This window comes from Elaeis guineensis, chromosome 1 (assembly GCF_000442705.2).
Source record: "Elaeis guineensis isolate ETL-2024a chromosome 1, EG11, whole genome shotgun sequence".
NCBI lineage: Eukaryota > Viridiplantae > Streptophyta > Magnoliopsida > Arecales > Arecaceae > Elaeis > Elaeis guineensis.
The window spans coordinates 131,003,853-131,017,121 of record NC_025993.2 but is presented as its reverse complement, the minus strand read 5'-3'; the positions used below and the strand labels follow the sequence as shown (position 1 = coordinate 131,017,121).

At 41.8% G+C, this 13,269-nt stretch overlaps 1 protein-coding gene across 1 annotated transcript in view; it reads right to left on the bottom strand.

The window, feature by feature from the left end:
• Positions 1–13,103: 13,103 nt before the first annotated feature.
• Positions 13,104–13,269, bottom strand: part of LOC105036454 (probable inactive shikimate kinase like 1, chloroplastic) — an 8,629-nt gene continuing 8,463 nt past the window's right edge. The window contains exon 11 of the mRNA XM_073262015.1: positions 13,104–13,269. This exon is cut by the window's right edge and continues 1 nt beyond it. The gene's annotated coding sequence lies outside the window, so the exon portion shown is untranslated.

Below are 13,269 nucleotides of genomic sequence, written 5' to 3'. Positions count from 1 at the left end.
ACTCCTACGGGAGCCGGACTTCGCCTTTAACTTTAATTGCAGGAAGACTCCGCCCGGACTCCTACGGGAGCCGGGCTTCGTCCTCGACTCCAACGGCTGCAGACAGACTTCGTCCGGACTCCTACGGGAGCCGAACTCCGCCGACAACTTCGACCTCAAGTAGACTCCGTCCGGACTCCTACGGGAGTCGGGCTCCGTCCTCAACGTCAACTGCTGGTAAGCCCCGTCCGGACTCCTACGGGAGCCGGACTTCGCCTTTAACTTTAATTGCAGGAAGACTCCGCCCGGACTCCTACGGGAGTCGGGCTTCGTCCTCGACTCCAACGGCTGCAGACAGACTTCGTCCGGACTCCTACGGGAGCCGGACTCCACCGACAACTTCGACCTCAAGTAGACTCCGTCCGGACTCCTACGGGAGCCGGGCTCCGTCCTCAACGTCAACTGCTGGTAAACCCCGTCCGGACTCCTACGGGAGCCGAACTTCGCCTTTAACTTTAATTGCAGGAAGACTCCGTCCGGACTCCTACGGGAGCCGGGCTTCATCCTCGACTCCAACGGCTGTAGACAGACTTCGTCCGGACTCCGCCGACAACTTCGACCTCAAGTAGGCTCCGTCCGGACTCCTACGGGAGCCGGGCTCCGTCCTCAACGTCAACTGCTGGTAAGCCCCGTCCGGACTCCTACGGGAGCCGGACTTCGCCTTTAACTTTAATTGCAGGAAGACTCCGCCCGGACTCCTACGGGAGCCGGGCTTCATCCTCGACTCCAACGGCTGCAGACAGACTTCGTCCGGACTCCTACAGGAGCCGGACTCCGCCGACAACTTCGACCTCAAGTAGACTCCGTCCGGACTCCTATGGGAGTCGGGCTCCATCCTCAACGTCAACTGCTGGTAAGCCCCGTCCGGACTCCTACGGGAGCCGGATTTCGCCTTTAACTTTAATTGCAGGAAAACTCCGCCTGGACTCCTACAGGAGCCGGGCTTCATCCTCGACTCCAACGGCTGCAGACATACTTCGTCCGGACTCCTACGGGAGTCGGACTCCGTCGACAACTTCGACCTCAAGTAGACTCCGTCCAGACTCCTACGGGAGCCGGGCTCCATCCTCAACGTCAACTACTGGTAAGCCCCGTCCGGACTCCTATGGGAGCCGGACTTTGCCTTTAACTTTAATTGCAGGAAGACTCCGCCCGGACTCCTACGGGAGCCGGGCTTCGTCCTCGACTCCAACGGCTGCAGGCAGACTTTGTCTGGACTCCTACGGGAGCCGGACTCCGCCGACAACTTCGACCTCAAGTAGACTCCGTCCGGACTCCTACGGGAGCCGGGCTCCGTCCTCAACGTCAACTGCTGGTAAGCCCCGTCCGGACTCCTACGGGAGCCAGACTTCGCCTTTAACTTTAATTGCAGGAAGACTCCGCCCGGACCCCTACGAGAGCCGGACTTCGTCCTCGACTCCAACGGCTACGAGCAGACTTCGTCCGGACTCCTACGGGAGCCGGACTCCGCATCTGATTTTGATTGCAGGGGATTCCGCCCAGACTCCTACGGGAGCCGGGTTTCGCCCGCAACTTCAGCTCCGAGAGGGCTCCGCCCGGACTCCCATGGAAGCCGGGCTCCATCCACGACCCCAACCGCAAGGAGGACTCCGCCCGGACCCCTACAGAGGCCGGACTCCGACCGCTGCCAAACTTCAGCCGATGGATCTGTGCCCCCTGGCAGGCCACAATAACAACCATGATCCTGCTCCACTTCCTGCGGCGGATTCCGCGCAGCTCCGTCACCCCTGACAGGCCGCGGTAACTGTCGTAGCCCTGCTCCACTTCCTACAACGGATTTCGCGCAGCTCCACTACTCCATGGTAGGCCGCAATAACGGCCATGATCCTGCTCCACTTCCTGCGATGGATACCGGGCGATTCTCCCATCCGCTGGCAAGTCACGACAACGGACGCTGCTCCACTCCTCGCAACTGATTCCACGTGGCGAGCTACGGCGATAGCCACGATTCCGCTCCACTACCCTTCGCAATAAATTCTCCCTGACTATGGGCGTCCCACTACCAGACGGTTACAAACGTCGCCATCAATCCGTTACCTCCTCTGCCTATAAAAAGGGGGACCCAGATATGTTATTCTCTAAGCTCTCGTCTTTTTATCTAAAAACTCTGCAAAATTCTCCGTTCGAGCGCTCCATTCTTGTTGAGGCAGAGAACTGACTTGAGCGTCGGAGGGTCTTGCCGGAGCAACCCCACCTCCGATTTAGACTTCCTTTGCAGGTCCCGACGGCGATCGTGACTTCCCCGACTCCAGCTTCTCCGGCACAAGCAGATTTTTGCACCAACAGGTATAAGTGTCCCTTAGACCTAAAATCACCTCAGTGACTTGCAAGTAACTCACTGTGCTTTGGTACTGGACTAACTGAATTTTTAATTCAGTGACGGAAGGCTTCTGGGTATAGTCAAATACTTGCGAAATCAGAATATGATCAAAATGGGATTGATCACTCCAAGAATTGGAGAAGAATGAGTCGCTGTATTTCAATTTAGCAAAACCTTAGCTAGGATAATCCATCAGATGGATTTGATATTTTGAAATACAATGTGGACAACCTGATCAGAGTTGACAGTTGAACTCTGAGGTATCCTATGAGCATTTTGGTCAAGGGGATGAATTATATGAAAACTATATCCACGTGGGTTCTAAGGATGTTGTTCTACATATTCGACCTATCCGACCGTCGGGTACCATTGCTAGATGATCACTTTGATTGGTACAAAAATTTATTTCTATACTACCAGCTTAGGTTCGGATCTATGAGGTCACACACAATAGAGTTGACGATCCGATCAGATGGTTGATCAATGATTAAAAATCGTTCTAGGGTTAAACGATCAATATGATTAACATTTAACCTAGTGCAAGTGTTGCAGGAGGATCGATTAGTAATTCGATTGCTAATTAGCTTAATTTGATTAAGCCAATAGACTGAGATTAAGTCTAATTGAATATAATTTAATTAAATTTAGTTTGGGCTTGATTGGATTAAGTCTAATTGGTTTATTGGATAAGCCAAGTGCAAAGAAAAACTAGTCCTAGTTCAATTAGGACTTGGATCAACCTATTTTTTAATTTGATTAGAAAATTAAATCAGATTTAAATCTAATTTAATCTGATTAAATTAGATTCTTAATTGGGTTGATTTGGTTTTGGATTGATTTGGTCTGAGAAATCAAATTTGAACAAGTCATAGATTCAACCCTAGTAAGACTAGGATTCCACCTTGCGCCACCTTAGCCCCCCACGCCCACTCTCTCTTATTTTGTACGACAAAACCTTCTCTCCCAGGCCTTCATGCATGCCCAAAGCTTTTCACTATTTCTCTCTTACATGGAATATGGTTGTGGACCAAGTCAAAGTAGGAATTAGTTTGGATTTCAAATTCTATGAGATAGAATTTTAGGAAACCAAAACTCTTTCCTTATGGCACTGATTTTATCTAATTTTTTTTTGAGATTTTTATGACTTTTATGGCACATATTGTGTGCCCCTTACTAGTGGTCCATGGTAGAAAAAGGAGGGGGCACCTAAGAGTTGCGCACCCCTTGTCTTGCCCTGTTTGGATTTTTCTTGACTAGGTATTTGACCTAGACAAAGATTCTTCATATCTCATTATTTAAGATGAATTTCTTCTTGAGATTTTTGTGGATTATAGAGAATTGAGAGACCTTTGGGGCATGTGAAAATCAAGAAAAAAGAGTGTTGGGGCGTGGAGATATAATAGACACAAAACTACGTGTCTAGGTGAAAGCAAAGAGAAGAAGAAGAGGGTCTTCTTATAGGGTTGCTGAGTTCACCTCTTCTCTTCCTCTATTTGTGAGTTTTCTGAGAGTGTCTCACATCTAAAACTCCTTCTCCTACTTCTCATCTTTGAAAGAGTCTAAATCAAGAAGAAGGAGGTATCTGATCGACCATCAAAGAAGGATCAGCACAGTACTAGCATACTGTGCTGATTTCGACCAGGACTTCTGATCGTAATTCGTGAGCTCGTGTGGATGACTCCTAGAGACCGGATGCGTGTGCGGCTTACAACATCATTCTCAAGTCTGGATCAGCAAAGTTAGAACATCTAACTTTCAAGGTAATAGATCTGATCTATTATATTTTACATACATTAGATGTAGTATAGAAACATGTTGATATGATCAACATGTAGTTCTTGCTCTTTATATTTTAATTTTTGATTTAATATCATGTAATAATCATATAATAGGATCTTAGATCTAAAAATATTTTGATTTTATAAGATAAATTTTAATTTACTTTAGTCTTCCGCTGTCTGATCTTGAAAAACTTTCAAGATCTAACTCTGAAACCCTAGATCTGGTTCCTTCAATTGGTATCAGTACCTAGGTTATTTATTACATGATTATTTATACATGCTTAGATTATTTTTTAGATTAGATTTAATTTATAATCTGATTGTTAAATCTAAAATTAAAATTTTTAGATCAATCACGAACTGTAGGTTGTCTTGCTGTAAGGTTTATCCCTTACAGTGCAATGGTTGTCCTAATTCGTGTAGATCTATCTTTAATCATAAATTTGTTAGATGTGATCTCGATTAAATTTATGATTTATTAGATTTAAAAGATATTTAAATCTAAAATGAAATCTCTTTATTAATAATTTTCGCGTAAAGAACCATCATATATCTGTCTGAGAAATTTGCGCAGTTTAAAGTTGAAATTGTTTCAATTACATGAACCTGTTTAGATTAGATCTAAAGTAGTTTCATGTTTATTTCAGTTGCATTTTGATTGTGAATCAAACATGCAACTTGGTTGGTAGAACCATATTATAAAAATATTTTACAAACATGAAAATTATTTTCAAAAAATCGAACCCCAATCCTCAGCCCAAAACTTAATTGAGAATTAAGAAGTTGTTTGATTAGGTTTTAGGATTGTGAATTGAAGAACCTAAGACACAAACCATAACACATTGGGTTGATGGGTTAGTGGAAATAGGTCCATTAATTGGGTTAGACCTAAGGTTAGATTAAAGATAAACTTAATTAGAGAATTGACTAAATCTAATCAATTGTTATCTTAGATTAGGTCAAGGATTCTCTAGATCAATTACAATAGTTGTAATTGGTCAAGTCCATATCTTTAACGAGAACCAAATGAACTTGATTCTTGGCTAAGCGGTCTAGCACGAACTGTTAGGTTGATCTAATCGAAACTAATTAAACCAATTGGTGTCTAAGGTAAATCAGATCGGTGGTTTTTAATTGCCAACCCACTTACCTGGTAATTTTTGATGGTGTCTAAGGTAAACTTTGGCAGACCCTCCCACCGATCAAAATTATCTGACCTCTTGGTGAAATTATATTTTGATCAGATCACTTGACTATTCGAGCTGACCCATATCAGCTAGGTAAATCAGTGTGACTGATTTAGGTGCTCCTAGACTAGCCTTTTTAATGGTCTTCCTTAAGCTGACTTGGTGAAGCCAGTGGGAGGATCATGATAAGCTGGTTCATCTGATCTCCTCCTCTAAATCAATTAAATTCTCTAAAATTATTAGATCCTTAAAATGAAATAGTTATGGTGATAACTAGATCATAGCCTCCCATTAAGTGGATGATAATGGATCCATTAGTTGAATAATCATTGGAGGCCCAAAGGTCTGGTGCTTATCGGCTAATGGAATTATCATTCATAATATGATTTCTTGACTGCATCTTTCTAAATAGTGGTTAGGTTAGCCCATCAAAGTTGGACCTAATCATTCATTAGCTAGATGGGCTAAGTATGGTCATGTTAATGGTTGGACCTAACCAGATTTTTTCAATGGAGGCCAAAGCCTATTGATTAGGGACTGGGGCAAAATTAAAATTATTAAAAATTATTTAGAGAAATAATTGGTTATGAGCCTACCCTTAGATATACATGGGTTGGCCAACCAAAGTTGGACTTGTGTGCAGTCTAAGTGGATTCTAGTACCCACTAAGAAATTAGGATAATTCTTCGAATTGGAGGTAGAGGCTACCAATTCGAATAAAATAGTGGGAGAAATCTTTTGATTAAAATCTAAATCTTTAGATTTAATGAATCAATTATTAATTAGGTTATAATTTTTTTTTTGTGCAGATATGGCCACTTTCTTATCGCTCCGATCATTGTTGGACAATAAAAATTTGGTGGGATCCAACTTCGGTAGCTGGTGCCAAAAGTTGAAGATAATCCTGGAGCATGAACGGATCCTATATGTGATAACGGATCCTGCACCTGATGAGCCAGCTGTCAATACACATGGAACAGTCAGAGATACTTACCAGAAGTGGCTCAGTGATCGGACCACGGTGCGCTACATCATACTGGCTGCCATGAGCGACAAGTTCAGTCATAAATTTGAGATGGCTCAGCCAAAGGACATGCTTCAAGTGTTGTAGGATGCCTTTGGCACATCCGATGACGTGGAGAGGCACAAGACTAGTTATGCTATCTTCAACGCCAAAATGCGGGATGGTGCCTCTGTCACTGATCATGTATTGTACATGATCGAGCTGATGGAGCGTTTGAGCAAGCTCGGCTTTTTCTTGCATGAACAGCTTAGGAAAGATGCAATACTGAACTCGCTGCCCAAGTCTTATATCCCATTCCTCACTCATTATAGAATGCTTCTTTTGCAAGAAGCGGGGGTACTAGAAGAGGAACTGTCCTCAGTACATTACCTCTCTGGATCCGAACAGGTAGAGAAAGAAGCAAGCTGTTGCTGGGCAAGGTATTTATATGATAACTCCTTGTAATTTCTCTATTTGTGATATAACTGACTGGATATTGGATACCGATAGCCCTTACCATATTTGCAATTCGTTGCAGGAGTTACAGGTCAGTAGGAGATTCAAGCAAGATGAGAGGTTCCTGAACGTTGGAGATGGAAGACCAGTTCCAGTTCTAGCATTAGGAATCTTGAAACTTATATTTGAGTCCCATATCGTTGTTCTTAATGATTGTCATTTCTGTCCTAGTTTTTTTTTAAATGTTATTTCTGTAGGCCTTCTGGCCAAAAATGATTATGAAATTTCAATAAAGAAATAAGTTTGTAATATCATTATAAATAGTGTTACTATTTTTTATGAATATTTGAATAATGGTGTGTATATGTTATCACAACCTATTAACGTAGTCTATTTTACTAGCAAGCACCCTAGATTAGATAGTGTATCAGATATCTTCTTATGGCACTGTAGGCTAGGTCATATAAACAAGAACAAGATAAACAGGTTGACTCAAGAGAAAATCTTCGAAGTCAGTGATTATGAATCACTTCCAATCTGTGAGTCCTGTCTTCTTGATAAAATGACCAAGTCACCTTTTACTGAAAAAAGTGAGAGAGCTACTGAGCTCTTGGGCTTAGTACATACTGATGTATGCGGGCCCATGAGCACAAGTGCTAGAGGTGGATATTTTTACTTCATCACTTTCACGGATGATCTATCCAGATATGGATATATCTATCTGATGAAACATAAGTCGGATTCATTTGAAATGTTCAAATAATTTCGAAGTGAAGTAGAAAAATAAACTGGAAAGAGTATTAAAACTCTTCGGTCTGACCGAGGAGGAGAATACCTTTCTGGTGAGTTTCTCACATATCTAAGAGAGAATGGGATTCTCTCCCAATGGACTCCTCCAGGAACACCACAGCATAATGATGTGTCTGAAAGAAGAAATCAGACTCTGTTGACATGGTCCGATCCATGATGGATTTTGCTAGCTTGCCGATATCCTTCTGGGGATATGCACTCGAATCGGCCTGTTAATGTTAAATAAGGTTCCAAGTAAGTCTGTAATTAAGACTTCATGTGAGATATGGACAGGACGTAAGCCAGCACTTTCATACATTAGGGTCTAGAGGTGCTCGGTCTATGTCAAACGGTTAGTTACAGATAAACTTGGACCTAGGTCTGACAAATACACATTCATAGGGTACCCCAAAGAGATCAAAGGATATTTTTTCTATCATGCTGATGAACAAAAGGTGTTCGTCAGCCTTAAGACAACCTTTTTAGAAAAAGAGTTTCTTGGTGAAGAAACCGTTGCCTCTAAGATTGAACTTGATGAAGTTCAACAGGTAGAAGGACCGACACCAATAGCTGAACCTGAGTCGGATTTGATTAGATCAGATCCGAAGCCCAATGTACCTACACCATTAAGGCGATCCGATAGAGTACCGCATCAGCCGGACAGATACTATGGTTTCTTGATCCGAAACGGTGATCCCATCAAACTCGATGAAAATGATGAGGATCCGATCACCTATATGGATGTAATGTAGAGACCTAATTCTGAGAAATGGCTTGAAATCATGAAATCCAAAATGGAGTCTATGAAGGTCAACGATGTATGGACATTGGTTGACCCATCTAAAGGGGTTAAACCCATTGGGTGTAAATGGATCTTCAAAAGGAAGAGGGATGCAGACGGAAAGGTGGAGACCTATAAAGTCCGTCTGATTGCCAAGGGGTATCGTCAACATTATGGTATTGACTATAACGAGACATTCTCCCCTGTAGCAATCCTCAAATCCATTCGGATAATACTTGCAATAGCTGCCCATCTGGATTATGAGATCTGGCAGATGGATGTAAAGACAGCTTTTCTGAATGGAGAGCTGACCGAAGAGGTGTATATGATACAACCTGAGGGGTTTATATCCACAGATGAGTCCAAGGTGTGCAAGCTTCAGAGATCTATTTATGGATTGAAGCAAGCTTCTCGAAGTTGGAACATGCGTTTTGATAAGGTGATCAAAACGTATGGCTTCGTTAAGAACAGAGAAGAGCCCTGCATCTATAAATGGGCAAATGGTCTAGTTGTGGTATTCCTTGTCTTGTATGTAGATGACATTCTCTTAATCAAAAATAATATCCCCGCACTACAGGGAATAAAAATTTGGTTGTCATTGCAGTTCTCCATGAAGGACTTGGGTGAAGCATCCTATATCCTAGGGATGAAGATCTATAGGGATAGATCTAAAAGGATACTTGGGTTATCCCAGTCCACGTACATAGACACTGTGCTGAAGAGATTCAGCATGAAGAATTTCAAAAAAGGCTATCTACCGATAGGTCATGAAATTTCTCTCTAAGAAGGATTGTCTGACAACTCCTGAAGAGAGAGAGCATATGAGTAGAATCCCATATGCTTCAACTGTGGGATCTATCATGTACACCATGACATATATAAGGCCAGATGTGGCATACTCCTAGGAGTAGTGAGTAGATACCAATCTGATCCTGGAGAAAACCACTAAAAGTGGTTAAAGTCATCCTTAAGTATTTGAGAAATACTAAGGACCAATGGTTAGTTTATGACGAGTCAGATCTGAAACTTATGGGGTTCACAGACTCCAGCTTTCAATCTGACCGTGATGACAGCAGAAGCATGTCGGGTTATATCTTTACTCTGAATGGTAGAGCCATCTGCTGGAAGAGTTCCAAGCAGCATACTGTGGCAGACTCTGTTTGTGAGTCGGAGTATATTGCAGCATCGGATGCCGCGAAGGAAGATGTGTGGCTGAGGAAATTCATCACCGAGCTCAGAGTAGCACCCTCCCTCGATGGTCCGATCCTGCTCTACTGTGACAGCACTGGTGCCATTGCTCAGGCGAAGGAACCCAAAGCACACCAACGGACGAAGCACATTTTGCACCGCTTCCACCTGATCGGGAGATCATGGATCGAGGTGACGTCGATCTTCAGAAGATCGACGGAAAGGAGAACCTGGCCGACCCTTCACTAAAGTCCTGGCGATAAAAGAGTTTGACAACCACAAGTCAAAGATGGGTATTAGATACTGTGCCGAGTGGCTTTAGGACAAGTGAGAGTTGTTGGAAAATATATCCCAAAAGTCAATCGTCAACCTATTGATGGTTGAGCAATCTTGTATTGTAATTGATTTGTTAATAAATAAAATATATTTTTGATATTTTCATCATAAGTTTTCATCTTTTAATGAACTCCGTTGCTGTGATGAAGTCCTTAGGACTATTTAGGTTCGATAAAGAGAGAATTTATCGATTAGTCCTTAAAATGTTCATGACCAAATGATGGGCTGTTAATAAGGACGACAGTTTCTATTGAGCATAGATCACTGTAGGCCATATGGGTTGATTGTTCTCTTAACCAAGGAGTGTGGAGACACTGGTATGGCATACAGATGAGATGTAAGGTACATCATCATTGAACGTGACCAACTCCAAATATTTGCTGTCGAAAATGTCTCTAATGGGATATAGGTATAAGTGTCCCTTAGACCTGAGATCGCCTCAGTGACTTGCAAGCAACTCATTGTGCTTTGGTACTGGACTAACTGAATTTCTAATTCAGTGACGGAAGGCTTTTGGCATAGTCAAGTACTTGAGAAGTTGGAGTGTGATCAAGATGGGATTGACCACTCCAAGAGTTGGAGAAGAATGAGTCGCTGTATTTCAATTTAGCAAAATCTTGCCAGGGTAATCCATCAGATAGATTTGATATTTTGAAATACAATGTGGACAACCTGATCAAAGTTGACAGTTGAACTCTGAGGTGTCCTATAAGCATTTTGATCAAGGAGATGAATTATATGGAAATATATCCGCATGGGTTCTAAAGATGTTGTTCTACACATTCGACCTATCCGGCCGTCTGGTACCATTACTAGATGGTCACTTCGATTGGCATAAAAATTTATTTTATACTCTAGCTTAGGTTCGGACCTATGAGGTCACACACATTAGAGTTCACGATCTGATCGGATGGTTGATCAACGATTAAGAATCATTCTAGGGTTAAACGATCAATACGATTGACATTTAACCTAGTGCAAGTGTTGCAGGAGGATCGATTAGCAATTCGATTACTAATTGGCTTAATTTGATTAAGCCAATAGGCTGAGATTAAGTTAATTGAATATGATTTAATTAGATTTGGTTTGGGCTTGATTGGATCAAGTCCAATTGGTTTATTGGATAAGCCAAGTGCAAGGAAAAACTAGTCCTAGTTCAATTAGGACTTGGATCAACCTAATTTCTAATTCGATTAGAAAATTAAATTAGATTTAAATCTAATTTAATCTAATTAAATTAGGTTCTTAATTGGGTTAAGACCTATTTTAATTAGATTGATTTGATTTTGGTTTGATTTGGTTTGAGAAACCAAATTTGAACAAGTCATAGATTGAACCCTAGTAAGACTAGGATTCCACCTTGCGCCACCTTAGCCCCCCATGCCCACTCTCTCTTATTTTGTGCGAAAAATCTTCCCTCTCAGGCCTTCATGCATGCCCAAAGCTTTTCACTCTTTCTCTCTTATATGAAATGTGGTTGTGGACCAAGTCAAAGTAGGAATTAGTTTGGATTTCAAATTCTATGAGATAGAATTTTAGGAAACCAAAACTCTTTCCTTATGGCACTGATTTTACCCAGATTTTTTTTAAGATTTTCATAGCTTTTATGGCACATATTGTGCGCCCTTTGCTGGTGGTCCATGGCAGAAAAAGAAAGAAGGGGCGCCCAAGAGTTGGGCACCCCTTGTCTTGCCCTGTTTGGATTTTCCTTGACTAGGTATTTGACCTAGACAAGGATTCTTCATATCTCATTATTTAAGATGAATTTCTTCTTGAGATTTTGTGGATTACAGAGCATTGAGAGACCTTTGGGACGTGTGAAAATTATAGAGAAAGGGTGTTGGGGCGTGGAGATATAATAGACACAAAACTAGGTATCTAGGTGAGAGCAAAGAGAAGAAGAAGAGGGTCTTCTTCTAGGGTTGCTGAGTTCACCTCTTTCCTTCCTCCATCTGTAAGTTTTCTGAGAGTGTCTCACATCTAAAACTCCTCCTACTTCTCATTTTGAAAGAGTCTAAATCAAGAAGAAGAGGCATCTGATCGACCATCGAAGAAGATCAACACAGTACTAGCATACTGTGCTGATTTTCTAGACCAGACTTCTGATCGTAATTCATGAGCTCGTGTGGATGACTCGTAGAGGCCGGATGCATGTGCGGCTCGCAACATCATCTTCAGACCCGGATTAGCAAAGTTAAAACGGTTAACTTGCAAGGTAATAGATCTGATCTATTATATTTTACATACATTAGATGTAGTATAGAAATATGTTGATATGATCAACATGTAGTTCTTGCTCTTTATATTTTAATTTTGATTTAATACCATTAATAATCATTAATAGGATCTTAGATCTAGGGATTCTCTGATTTTATAAGATAAATTTTGATTTATTTTAGTCTTCCGCTGCCTGATCTTGAAAAATTTCAAGATCTAACCCTGAAACCCTAGATCTGGTTCCTTCAACCTGAATCTAGTAAGCCAGGCATCAAGTGGTGATGGATCTATTGTAACCAGAGTTGCACTATAATGGACCCATGAGCAACATTGCTCTGGCTGTGATGGATGGATTGCCGGTAAGAGACGGTGGAGTCCTGTGCTCTTGTTCACACCATGCTCTCTTTTCTCTCCAAAAAGATTTGTTTTTCGTCTAACGCCAATCTATATTACCGTAAGCTCTAGAAGATGGCTGATGTGATTAGAAACAAGTGCTATCAGGAATTCAGATCTCCAAACGAAACATACGAGAAAAATCCATACTCACTAAGAGTGTTCTATTGGAACCTTCCAATGCTTCATTAGCTGGAGCTTTAAAAATAAAAGAGAGAGGTTATGGAAAAGCAGAACACTCTTCTCTTGATTTTCCTCCCTATTTAGCTTGCTTATCTTTTTTGAGACCTCCTTCGTATAGATTAAGCCCATGACTATTAACCAAAATCTATAGGTTTGTCAAATTTGATTTCTAAATCATTGAACCATATTCTGACCATTTATTTGAAGAAAGCCTATCCACCAACCATAAAAGCAAGGTTGTTAATCGTGGACATTCATCATGGGTTTCACTCGGACGGCTAGTCGAGCTAATGGTTTGAAATGGGCAAGGGTCTAGATCTTGAGCCCACATCTAGTGTGGCTTCGCAAATAGCTTTAGGTGCTCACCATGAAAACGGTTGATCCGATCAGTGATCACCTCTACAACAAATAATATAAAAACAAATTGTATTAGCACCATGTTTGAAAGCAAATCATTCAAGTGTATGAAATTAGACCCCCAAGTTTATGCAACAATGACGTGCTTATACAGTGAAGATGAAAACAACATTACATCGCTCCTTCGTGGATGGTGACATGTTTTCCAGAAAGTGACG